Source organism: Corylus avellana, chromosome 4 (assembly GCF_965113065.1).
Source record: "Corylus avellana chromosome 4, dhCorAvel1.hap1.2, whole genome shotgun sequence".
In the NCBI taxonomy this organism is placed as follows: domain Eukaryota; kingdom Viridiplantae; phylum Streptophyta; class Magnoliopsida; order Fagales; family Betulaceae; genus Corylus; species Corylus avellana.
The window spans coordinates 18,688,609-18,700,189 of record NC_142493.1 but is presented as its reverse complement, the minus strand read 5'-3'; positions in this window follow the sequence as shown (position 1 = coordinate 18,700,189).

Below are 11,581 nucleotides of genomic sequence, written 5' to 3'. Positions count from 1 at the left end.
AGTAATATTAAATATATTCAATAAAATATGATTTCAAGAATATAAGAATAATCAAGAAATTAAATTGGAAACTCAAGGATTAAGTGATAGTACAATTGAACATGCGTTAGCTATTGTGTCAATAGAGGTGTCTTGATGTGACCATTCCAATAGCACTCTAGAGAGCCTCGTCAACAATTGTGTCAGCTAGCCGTCTTGACGAGGTCGTTAAAAAAAACCCACTGAAAGCATCATCATTGATGGTGTCAGCTAGAGTTTTTGATGGGTAAAGATATTGAGCACGCCCGGCGTGCTTCACAGCCGTGATTTTTTTTTTTATTATTATTTTATTATTTTAATTTTTTTGAAAAAAAAAAAAAAAAAAAAAAATTTAGCCTGGCGTGCTTCACTGTTGAAGCACGCCAGGCGTGCTCTGAATCATGACTCGTTTTTGATACATGATGTGTCATTAGGAATGGCGTCAACAAGATGTCCTAAAACGATAATTTTTAGAGAGCTATGGTAGCAATTCATCCTGACGTCTTTGCTATTACACCGTTGTGTGATTTGCACGAGTTCAAAGGTTTGTCAATGTGCAGGTTAGGGTCATTAGACACGAAGTTTGCTTGGCTGAAGCAGTTGGCCTTCTTGTTTCATTGTGCGCCAAGCGAGTTATTTTGTGGTGACCTTTTTCATTGTAATCTTTTGGGTTTTGATTCAAACCACAAAGTCAATCAACAACCTTAGTCTAGACGAAGTTTTGGTTAAACAGATCGAATAGAAGAATTGTTTAGAGGTTCTAGGAGACCTACTGCATTAGATGGACAAGTGGGCCACTCGTTGAGTACAATAAAGGGTCATTTACAAAGGTTTTGTAAATATGAACTTATTGTAAACTTCTCATTCCTTTATGGTGACTGATTTCCTGTGTGTTGGACTGCCTTAGAATTTTTTACCTTTGCAGGGTTTTTTCTCCACCCCCCCAGGTGATTGTTTGGGACCGAAATTGTTTTTTATTTTTATTTATTTTTTAATTGTTATAAGAACAAGGTTCACTCCATTTAGATTAACCTCCTAATTGTGATCTTTGACCCCGTTATCAATGGCTCATTCACAGTCCTTGTTGGGACTTTTTTATTTTGATGAAAACAATTATGTCTATTGGAAGATTCGCATAAGAGCCTTCCTAGATGAATGTGCCTTTTTGTTTTGATGAAAACAATTATGTCTATTGGAAGATTTGCGTAAGGGCCTTCCTAAAATCTTTGGATGAACGTGTCTGGACTTCCATTGAGAAGGGCTTGAAACGGCCACACTCCTGTGGATGCATGGTCCAAAGATGAGTTAAACGAGTGTGACTGGAATAATAAAGGTCTGACTGTTATTTTCATGGCTGCATTTTTCGAGGAATTCAAGCAAATTTCATTGTGTGAGATTGTTAAGGAAGTAAGGGAAATCCTAGAGGTTACCCATGAAGATACCAAGACCGTAACGAATTCCCAACTTCATATGTTGACATCTAACTTTGAAGAAATTAGAATGAAGTACGGCGAGACATTCGATGAGTTCTATGCTAAGTTGAATGACATTGTCAATTCAAGTTTTAATATTAGGGAGAAGATTTTCGACAATAATAGGATTGTCAAGAAAATATTGAGGTTTTTACCTGAGAGGTTTGGACCTAGAGTGACGGCTATTGAGTGGAGCAAGGATTTGGACTACATAAAAGATGAAGAGCTTCTTAGGTCTCTTTAAACTTATAAATTGTTCTTGGATGAGGCCAAAGAATAAAAATTTGGCATTAAAGACATCTAAAGAAGAAAGTTCATGTCTACTCTGATGAAGACTCAACTGATTTTGAGGATTTGGCTTTGTTAGCAAAAAAGGATTAGAAATAGGAACAACAAGAACCTTGCCTTGAATATCTCTAAAGGGGGATCCAATGGAGCCTTCCAAGGAAAGAAAGAAAAAGATAAGGACATTCAATGTCATGAATGTAGTGGATACAACCATGTATAGGTTGTGAATGTTCTAATTACAAGAAATCCAAGGGCAAAACAATGAACTTCATCGCTTTCACTGCTTCTGTGAAGAGTGCCGATGGTTCTAGTGAATGGGCGTGTTTGATAAATTTTTTGTTGTGATTTTTTTTTTTTTTTTTTTTTTTTTTTTTTTTTTGAGTAGCAAGAAGATGTGATTGATGTGATATAAAGGTGAAATAAGATATTGACTTTTGTGAGAGAATTTTTAAAAAAAAAAAAAAAAAAAAAAGAAAAGAAAAGAGGTGTAGTTTTGAAAAGATTTTTTTTTTTTTTGAGAAAAGTGAAAATAAGGGGAGGAGAAGAGGGGTTGCCAAACTAGCCCAATGACCTCATGTTCTTGTTGTTGTTGAGACGTGATGAAGAGTCTCAAAATGACACTGATGAGCAGTTTGATCTCCAAGTTGCTTAAAATCAATTTTTCAAGTAATGTGCTAAAATGAAATAGTTGAATAAAATTACACTTACAAAGTTGAACGAAGTTGAGCATGCCAAGGAATCTTTGATTGGTAAAATGTCTCATTTACAAGATTGATTGATTCCTTAAAATTTGAGAATTCTGTGCTTGTTGAAAAAGTGAAGTCTCTAGAAAATGAACTTGAAAATTCTACAATTCAATTGCAAAAAGTTTATAGTGACAAACATGCTTATTTATTGAATTCTCATAAACGTTTTGGTGACAAGTGTGGGTTGGGTTTTAATGTTGGTGCCTCTTCTTCAAAAAACCTACCTATCAACAAAATTTAATCATGTTTAAATTGATTCAATTCCCATTTGTACCTAATGGGTTGAGTCACTCGCTAGTCGCTAAGGCTACGTTTGTTTCAGAGTAAAATATTTTTTGTATTTTTTGGTCTTTTATGCAACTGAAAATTATAGTCAAACCGAAAATAATTTCGGTTTGACAAAAAAAAAGCTCTTTTAGTTTGGGAAAATTGTTTTCACTTTTAAATTTTATAAACAATTTTTTGAGTTTGAATTTCTCCTTCTCAAACCGCCAAACCATCGCTAGAGTTCACCGAACCTTCGTCGGAGGTTGTCAGAAGTTGCCAATTGTTTTCCACTGTCACTCATTTTCCGTACAAGCCATACGCCGAAAAATATTTTCTGGGAAATCATTTTTTTCTAAAAAATACTTTCTTTGAAAATATTTTTTGTTGAAACAAATAGAGCTTGTTCATGGTATGTGTCTTATATAGGGGTGTGCAGATTAATCGATTACTGATTACCGATCGTCTACCGACTGCGACTGAAATGACATTAACCATCAATTGACAGAAGTCAGTCGGTAATCGGTTAAGATTTTCATATCGATTCTTGGTTCGGTTCGGTAATCGTTAAAACATTTTTCTTATCGGTTTTCGAACTGATCTCATAAGGAATTGATAGTGGGGGTATAAAACGACGTCGTTCCGTTTTTAATTTTTCCTAATATACAATTTATTGAAATCAAAACTACATAGTTTTGGGATGCTATATATACATCTTTTTCTTTCTTTTCCCTAACCCTAAATTAAATCTTTTGATGCCTCCCTCCGCTCTCTCTCCTCTCAAAGTGCTCTCAGTCTCACTTTCTAGCTCTCGCACGCCCCGCTCAGTCTCACTCTCAGCTCTCTCGCAGGATGTCCCTCTCGTCACTCGTAGCTCCCGACCGTCTCTCTTTGGCTCTGTCGTCATCGTGTTTCTCTTCTGTCGTGAGTTTGTGACGGCGTGGTTTGACTCCAGTTGTCGGTGGTGCAACATCCAAGCCTCGTGGTCGTGGGTTGCGTGGTGTTGCAACGTCGGAGCCATGTGGGCTGCACGGTGCTGATCTAACAGTGCTGATTTGACGGTGGTGGTCTAACGATAACCGATTATCCGAACCGTTATTAACCGATTACCGTTTTAACCGAAATTTTTGGAATAATTTATTATCAAAATGTTATCAGTTAATTAATTGAATTAACCAATAATTTTGGTTAATTATCGAAAATAAGGTTATTGGTATCATTATAACCGATACCCACCCCTAGTCTTATGTATGTGAATTGTGAAGTTGAAGGATTTTATTAAAGGGGAAAATACATTTTGTCCCCTTGAAGTATCCTCGGATTTGCGTTTTGGCACCCAATATTTAAAAATCGATGAAAGACCCACAATGTATCTGACGTTGGCAAAAAAACACCATTTGTCCATCAAATCGGTCTATTTGGACGGAAACCAAGTCACGTGCGTGGCACGTGACATTTTTCAACCAAAACTTTCGAAAATGCCATCGGAGGTAAAGTGTAAACATAAATGACTTCGGTGGGGGTAAAGTGTAAACATAAACATAAATATAAAAAATAAAAAATCTAAACTTACAACTTAAAACAAAAATTTTATATCCAAAAAAATAATAATAATAATAATAACAGAAAAAATCAAAAACTGAACTTAAACTAAAAAAAAACTAAACTTAAACTTAAAACAAAAAGTTTATATACAAAATAAAAAATAAATTAAAAAAAAAAAAACTAAACCCCAAACTTACACAAATAAATAAATAAATAAATGTGGGGAGTGGCCGAGCCATTTTGGGGTGGCTCGGCCCCCTCGATTTGGCCAAGGAGGTGGCTTGAATGCCCCCATTCGGCCGGTATGGGGTACCGAACCACCCATGTGTCCCATGGGAGTGGTACAACTACCTCATATGAAACCATCACAAATGGGTTTGGAGATGGCTGAGCCACCCTCATTCGGTCGGTTTGGGGGTAATTTGGCCAAAGGGGATGGCCGAGCCATTCCCCACTTCTTTTTTTTTTTTTTTTTTATTCTTTCTCTCACCTGTTTTCTCTTCTCCCCAAAAATTTTCACAATTTTCAAGAGATCAGTATAAGAATATTCTTTCACAATTTTTAATAAAAAGATATTTGATAAATATGATTGATATTACTATGAGAATATGGTTTTTATACTTAATGTTGGCAAATACGACATTTGTAAAATATAACTGTTGAAAAATATAATTATTATAAGATACAACCATTTCAAAAATATTATAGTTACAAAAATGATTATTTGAGAAATAATAATTGTTGAAAAATTATTGTGCTAAACAAATTGTTGGCTTCTTCCATTGGAAATGCTCTAACACTCAACTCAACTAAAAATTTTTCAACTTTATTCAAAATTTTATATTTTTCAAACAACACAAACATAATCTCAAGTCTTTTTTCTCCTTGATATTCACAATTTTGAATTCAGTTCAGTAGAATAGAAAAAAATCGTAAACTCAAACGAGCTATAAAAGTTTTTGAAGAAAGAGAAAACACTACAAAAATTGTGACAATTTTTGACCAGGGGTTTTTGACGTGTGCTTTCCAACGTTTATTAACGGTTAAAAGGGTGGGTGTCAAAAATCTCATATTTTTGACGTGTCTACAGTGGCACGTCAAAAGTTTTTGACGTTTAAACACAGACACGTCAAAAAGATAATTTTTGACGTGCTAAAACTGAAAAGTCAAAAGTTTTTGACGTGTCAGTTTTGCCACGTCAAAAACTTTTTTGACGTGTCAGTTTTGACACGTGAAAAACTTTTTGACGTGGCAAAACTGACACGTCAAAACGTTTTTGACGTGGCAGTCTTGCCACGTCAAAAAAGTTTTGACGTGCCAAAACTGGCACGTCAAAAACTTTTTGATGTGTCAATTTTGCCACGTCAAAAAGTTTTTGACGTGTCAAAACTGACACGTCAAAAACTTTCTATATATATATATATATATATATATATATATATATTTTTTTTTTTATATATTGAAATATTGAAATAATTCCTGATTACAATATTTCCTAATTACAATATTCCAATACAATAAATCCAATTCCAATATTCCAATATTCCAATATTTCTAATATCCAATATTCTAATATTCCAATCAATAATCCATATACATAATCCAATAATTCAATCCACATACATAATCCAATCCATTAATCCACATATTTCGATACATAATCCAAAACCCAATACAATATCAAATATCTAATACATAATCAAATATCTAATACATAATCTAATTAATAATCCACATAATCCAATAATCCAATCCATTATTCCCTTACCCCCTATCGAGTGGTCAAATACAAAACCCGGAGGTTGGCGCTGGTTATTACGGCACACCTTACAGGGGCAGTGAATTTTTCCATTAGGGATTCTACAGTTCCTAACTGCAAAGTCCACGAATGATCTACACCCGTCTCTGTATTCCCTTGTACCCCTAAACTTTGTCATCCAACTCTTGTCCATAGCTTTTGTTATTGGAACTGTAAGTGAATAAAATAAATTTAAGTTAATTAGTTAGATGTTATTATCTTTTTTTTTGTGTTTTTCTTTAAGTACATCGTTTCAAATTTTTGTTTATTTTTAACAAAGAAGCACATACATTGAGTATTAATTATAACATCTACATAATCTAAAATTACAAAACCTAAACAAAATTAAGGTCCACAATTAAAAAACATTTGACATGCCACATGGGGACCGTAGATAAAATATATGTGGCTATCTTATGCGCTATCTATTTTTTTGTTCTCATTTTTTATGACATTTACATAATCTAAAGTTGTAAGACCTAAATTAATTTTTTTATATATGGGGACCCTAAATAAATTAGTTATAGGTAGCTAGCTAGGTTAAATGTTGGTTTTCTTTCTTCCGTTTATTACAAAATTTAGTTGTTCCTTACTTTCTTTTTATATATATCTTAGCATTTACGAATGTATTCTAAATTTACAAAATCTAACCATTAATTAACGACCAAAATAGATATGCATTTCTTATTTGTCACGATAATGTGCAAAAGCATAACCTACACAAAATATGGGTCTAAATATAAATGCAAATTAATGTTCAAAAAAATTATTTCAAGCTATGAGGATACGTAATTTTGCATGCATGCACGTAAATACATTAAACAATATTTTCACCATAAACAAAACATATATGTAAAACAAGTATACTTGCTTGAAATTAATTAATTAATTAGCTAACATGTAAAAAGAATTTGCTAATATAATACAACAATAATATATAATTGCAATAATTAATTACCTAACAAGTAATACACTGTAAATTGCATATATATATATATATATATATATATATAAAATCAATAACTATATATATATACCAGATTTTTGAGACTGCGTCGAAGAAGGCTTGGTTGCCGGAAGGAGCAGCGCTGGTGATGGGCGCCAGTGAGAGAGAGAACCACCGAGGGAGAGAGAGAGAGAACCACCGAGAGAGAGACAACGTGAAAAGACCTGGCTGAGAGAGAGGACGCGGGTGATCACCGAGAGAAATGTTGCAGAGAAAGAAAGAAGAAAATATATTTTGAAAATGGGTTTTGAAAATATGGGTCTGTCGCAAGAAGACGCGGGAGAGAGAAAGAAAGAAGAAAGAAGAAAATATATTTTGAAAATGGGTTTTGAAAATATGGGTCTGCAGCAAGAAGACGTGGGGGAGAGAAAGAAATAAGAAAGAAGAAATATATTTTGAAAATATGGGTCTGCAGCAAGAACACGCGGGGAAGAGAAAGAAAGAAGAAAGAAGGAAGAAGAAAGAAGAAAGAAAGAAAAAAAAAAATAAATTGGGAAGGCAGCTGGCGTGCGCGCCTTCCCGAGGTTGTTTTTGACGTGCCACATGGCACGTCAAGAATTTTTGACGTGCCAAATGTGGCACGTCAAAAATTCTACCTATATTTTTAAAATTTCTTTTTATTATAAACATAAAATTTTAATTAGAGAAAGTTTTTGACGTGTTAAATTAACACGTCAAAAGTCTTTGACGTGTCAAATTAACACGTCAAAAGTTTTTGACGTGTTAAAATACAACACGTCAAAAACATATAAAATTATAATTAATTATATTATATAATTTAAATTATAATAAATTATATTTATTTTAATTTTATTAAGATTATATATTAAATTATAGTTCTATTAAAATTATATTTACTCTATCATATAATTTTTATTAAAAATTATATTTATTCTATTATATATTTTTTTTCTTCTTATATGTCCACATTATCTATACAACACAATTACAATTAATTAGAGAATAAATAAATTAATATTCTAGATATATAGATAATTAGATGTATCCACTCACCGACCACATATTTTGTGTTGGCCAAGTTAATGTGAGGTTTGCGGGTCTTATAAAATAAATGTATTGAGTAGTTTTAATATATATTTTTTAAAAATTAATATGGCCAGTTATCATATTAATATTATAACTAGACTGATATGTGCATGATCATATTATGTTCAAATTAATATTAATGAAATGGTTGAATTAGATGCATGCATGTGATAATTATATTAATTGGCATACAATATATAAAATGAGCATGCATATATACAACAAACACACACACACACACACACACACACACACACATATATATATATATATATATATATGATATTAATTGGCATGCATGTGAGATATATATATATATATACCAAGTAATTTATACTAATTAATATGATAAACTTAATTTTCCTATCCAATCAAATTTAATTTTTTATGCCAATTAAAATTAATTATTTTTTAATACATATTTTTGATATCAATTATTACCAAATTATTTACAACTAAACAATTTTTTTTTTTTTGACGTATTGGTTAGACACGTCAAAAACTTTTGACGTGTTAAAATACAAAACGTCAACAATATTTTTTTTGACGTTTCTACTTAGACACGTCAAAAAACATCTATTTTTTTGTAGTGAAATAAAACATAAAAATAAATAGGGATAGTTAAAGATACATTGGCCTCCTCAATTGACAATCATTTTTTATTTAACCCCATGAACTAACGATTGTGACACTTGTTGTAATTAAACGAGTCATGTCTTTAAATTAGAACTCATTAATTTTGTATTAGATTTGTGTTGGGTTTAAAGGTCGTGTAAAAAATTGTCAATTCGAAATGTCAGATGTCTTGTTCGTGTTGTGTCGAGACATGTGTATAAGATTATATAGGTCAAAACAAACTCAGCCTATTTAATTAAATGAGTCAGACCCTTTGACTCAAATTGGTGAATTGTAACAAAAATTGTAGTCATAAGATGAGTGGCAAATTAGTAGAAATTGGATGGATTCTTTACACTACGGGGGAATTGACATAATATTTATTTAATTTTGGGAAAAGAGAGATAAATAATAAACAATTAGACTTCAAGTAAACTTGGTACACTTGATAAATATGCTTCCATGGGTTATCCTTTGGGTATTATCTGCTGGATTGGCCTTGATATATATCTCAAGTTCTGTGAGGAAGTAGAGATGAGGTTAGGTTATATTGTATGTGTGTTGTCCTTATCTTGTTGTACATCAATATTTGAAATGCGAAGATGAGATAAGGATGACATTGCAGTAAATACCTTAACAATTATGTAGTATCCTTGGCCATGGCAAATTAAGATAATCAAACCATGATTATTTCGTAGAAATAATTAAAGGCCTAGCCTATTACATGGCATCCCAAATATTCACGTGAAAATTAAGAAATTCTTTGTTTGATCTATAATAATAGAAAATTACTGTTGAAGCTTCCTACATCTGGCATCCCTTTGAAGATCTAGTGAATTGAAATCAAATTACTGTTGAACCTTCCTACGCCCCTCTAAAAACAGAAAATATTTGACCGTTAAAAGTAGTCCCACTAATACATGTTCTTATCTGCCAAGTATTCTTCTTGCCTCTTTATCTTTCTCCTACATTGCAGTCTCATGGAAATGAAAGGAAAGAGACAAAAGATAAGAAGTGATATTTTTTTCTAGGGTTAAACACGCTTTGTTCCATGAGGTTTAAGTACTCTATTTTTAATTACATAGGTTTCATTTTGTATCGCATATGGTACATCGCTTATGGCTAAAAACAGAGATGATACCTCCGTCGAACTTACATCCATAAATTGACACTAAAAAAATGGACATGTGTACTTGAAAATTAAAAATTATTAAAAACATTAAAAAAATTTGAAAAAAAAAACATATAGTTGGTGCATCATATATATGTGTTTTGGATATTTTATTCTTGTTGAAATCTTAATGTAATGAGGATTTGCTCTTATTGACACTACAAGCATTTGGCTCATTAGCAGCCAGATTATTAATGGAAACTTTCATGTCGCCGCTAATATTAGACGCTAAAAAGTAAAAAATTAACATTAGCGTCGCTTTTTGAGGTGACGCTAAGAAGTTGCTGCTAATAACTTTTCGGGGAATTTTTCTTTTTGGCAGACAGTGGTCAAAAACTAGAAACTATTAGTGGCGATGCTACATGTTGCCGCTAATGATGGTTAATAGTGGCAATAGTGTAATGTCGCCACTAATGGCCCTACATATGATATTTTTTTTTTTAAAAAAAAAACTAATAATTTTGGCGCTTCCTTACAAACTTTCGCACCAAATTTTTTTGGCTTAATTAGTCACTCAATTCTGTCTCCCTCCCGTAGACGCACCTCTTGCTCAACTAGGTAAAAAAATTTTCTCTCACTCCCTCTTTCTCTCTCTCTCACTCTCTCAGATTTTATTGCTTTTTGGAGCGGGTCGTTCACTCTCTCTCTCTGTGTCTCTCTGACACTACAAAAAACTAGCAATTTAGTGACGTGTCTACAGTGAAAGGTTTTTTCAAACGTCACCAATTGGTGATGTGTTCATTCCTAACACATCACTAATTGTTTTAGTGACGTGTTACATATTAACACGTCACCAATTTAAATAACCATTAAAAAATACTTCAAAAAAGGGAAAAATAAACAAAAAAATTGAAATAAGAATTATTTGTGACGTGTTATTTTTTAAATGTCACCCTATTGGTGATGTGCCATTGTGGCATGTCACTATAGGGGTGACGTGCTAGTTTGGCAGGTCACCAATAAGGTGACGTGTCATAGTGGTGACGTGTCACTATGACATGTCACCCCTTATAGTGACGTGACAGTGGCATTGTTACGTTACTATAGGCAATTAATTAAATGCATTTTAATTATAAAGGCTAAACCGGTTTTTGAAAACATAATTTTTTAACGGGTTTTTTAAGGGTGAATTGGTTTTTACTTAAAAAACCGGTCATTATATTTGAAGAGTTTTCCATATATAAATTAGTAAATAAATTAAATATTATTGATGTCAAAATCAAATAAAGAAACAAATAATACAAATCAAATTATTATGTATTATTATGTTTAATCACTTTAATATGTATATAACATAATATTATATGTTATAGTTGAATTAGATGAACTAAATGATAGGATGTTGGTAGCTAGAAACAAAATAGAATAAAATTTCATTGCATTATTAATCAAAAATAATAAAAAAAACTAGTTCAAAAAAAAAACTTAAGTTGCATGGGTTTAGTCGTTTAATAAAAAATAATAAAAAACTGGTTTTTTAAGAGGCATAAAGATTATTAATCAAGATTTCAAGAACTTGGTGAGGTCTCCAATAGACTCCAATTAGCTCTCTCTATGCGGCCCTCAGCTTGGGGAAGGAGGGATGGGCCTTGCTTCCTCCCTCTCCCCCCC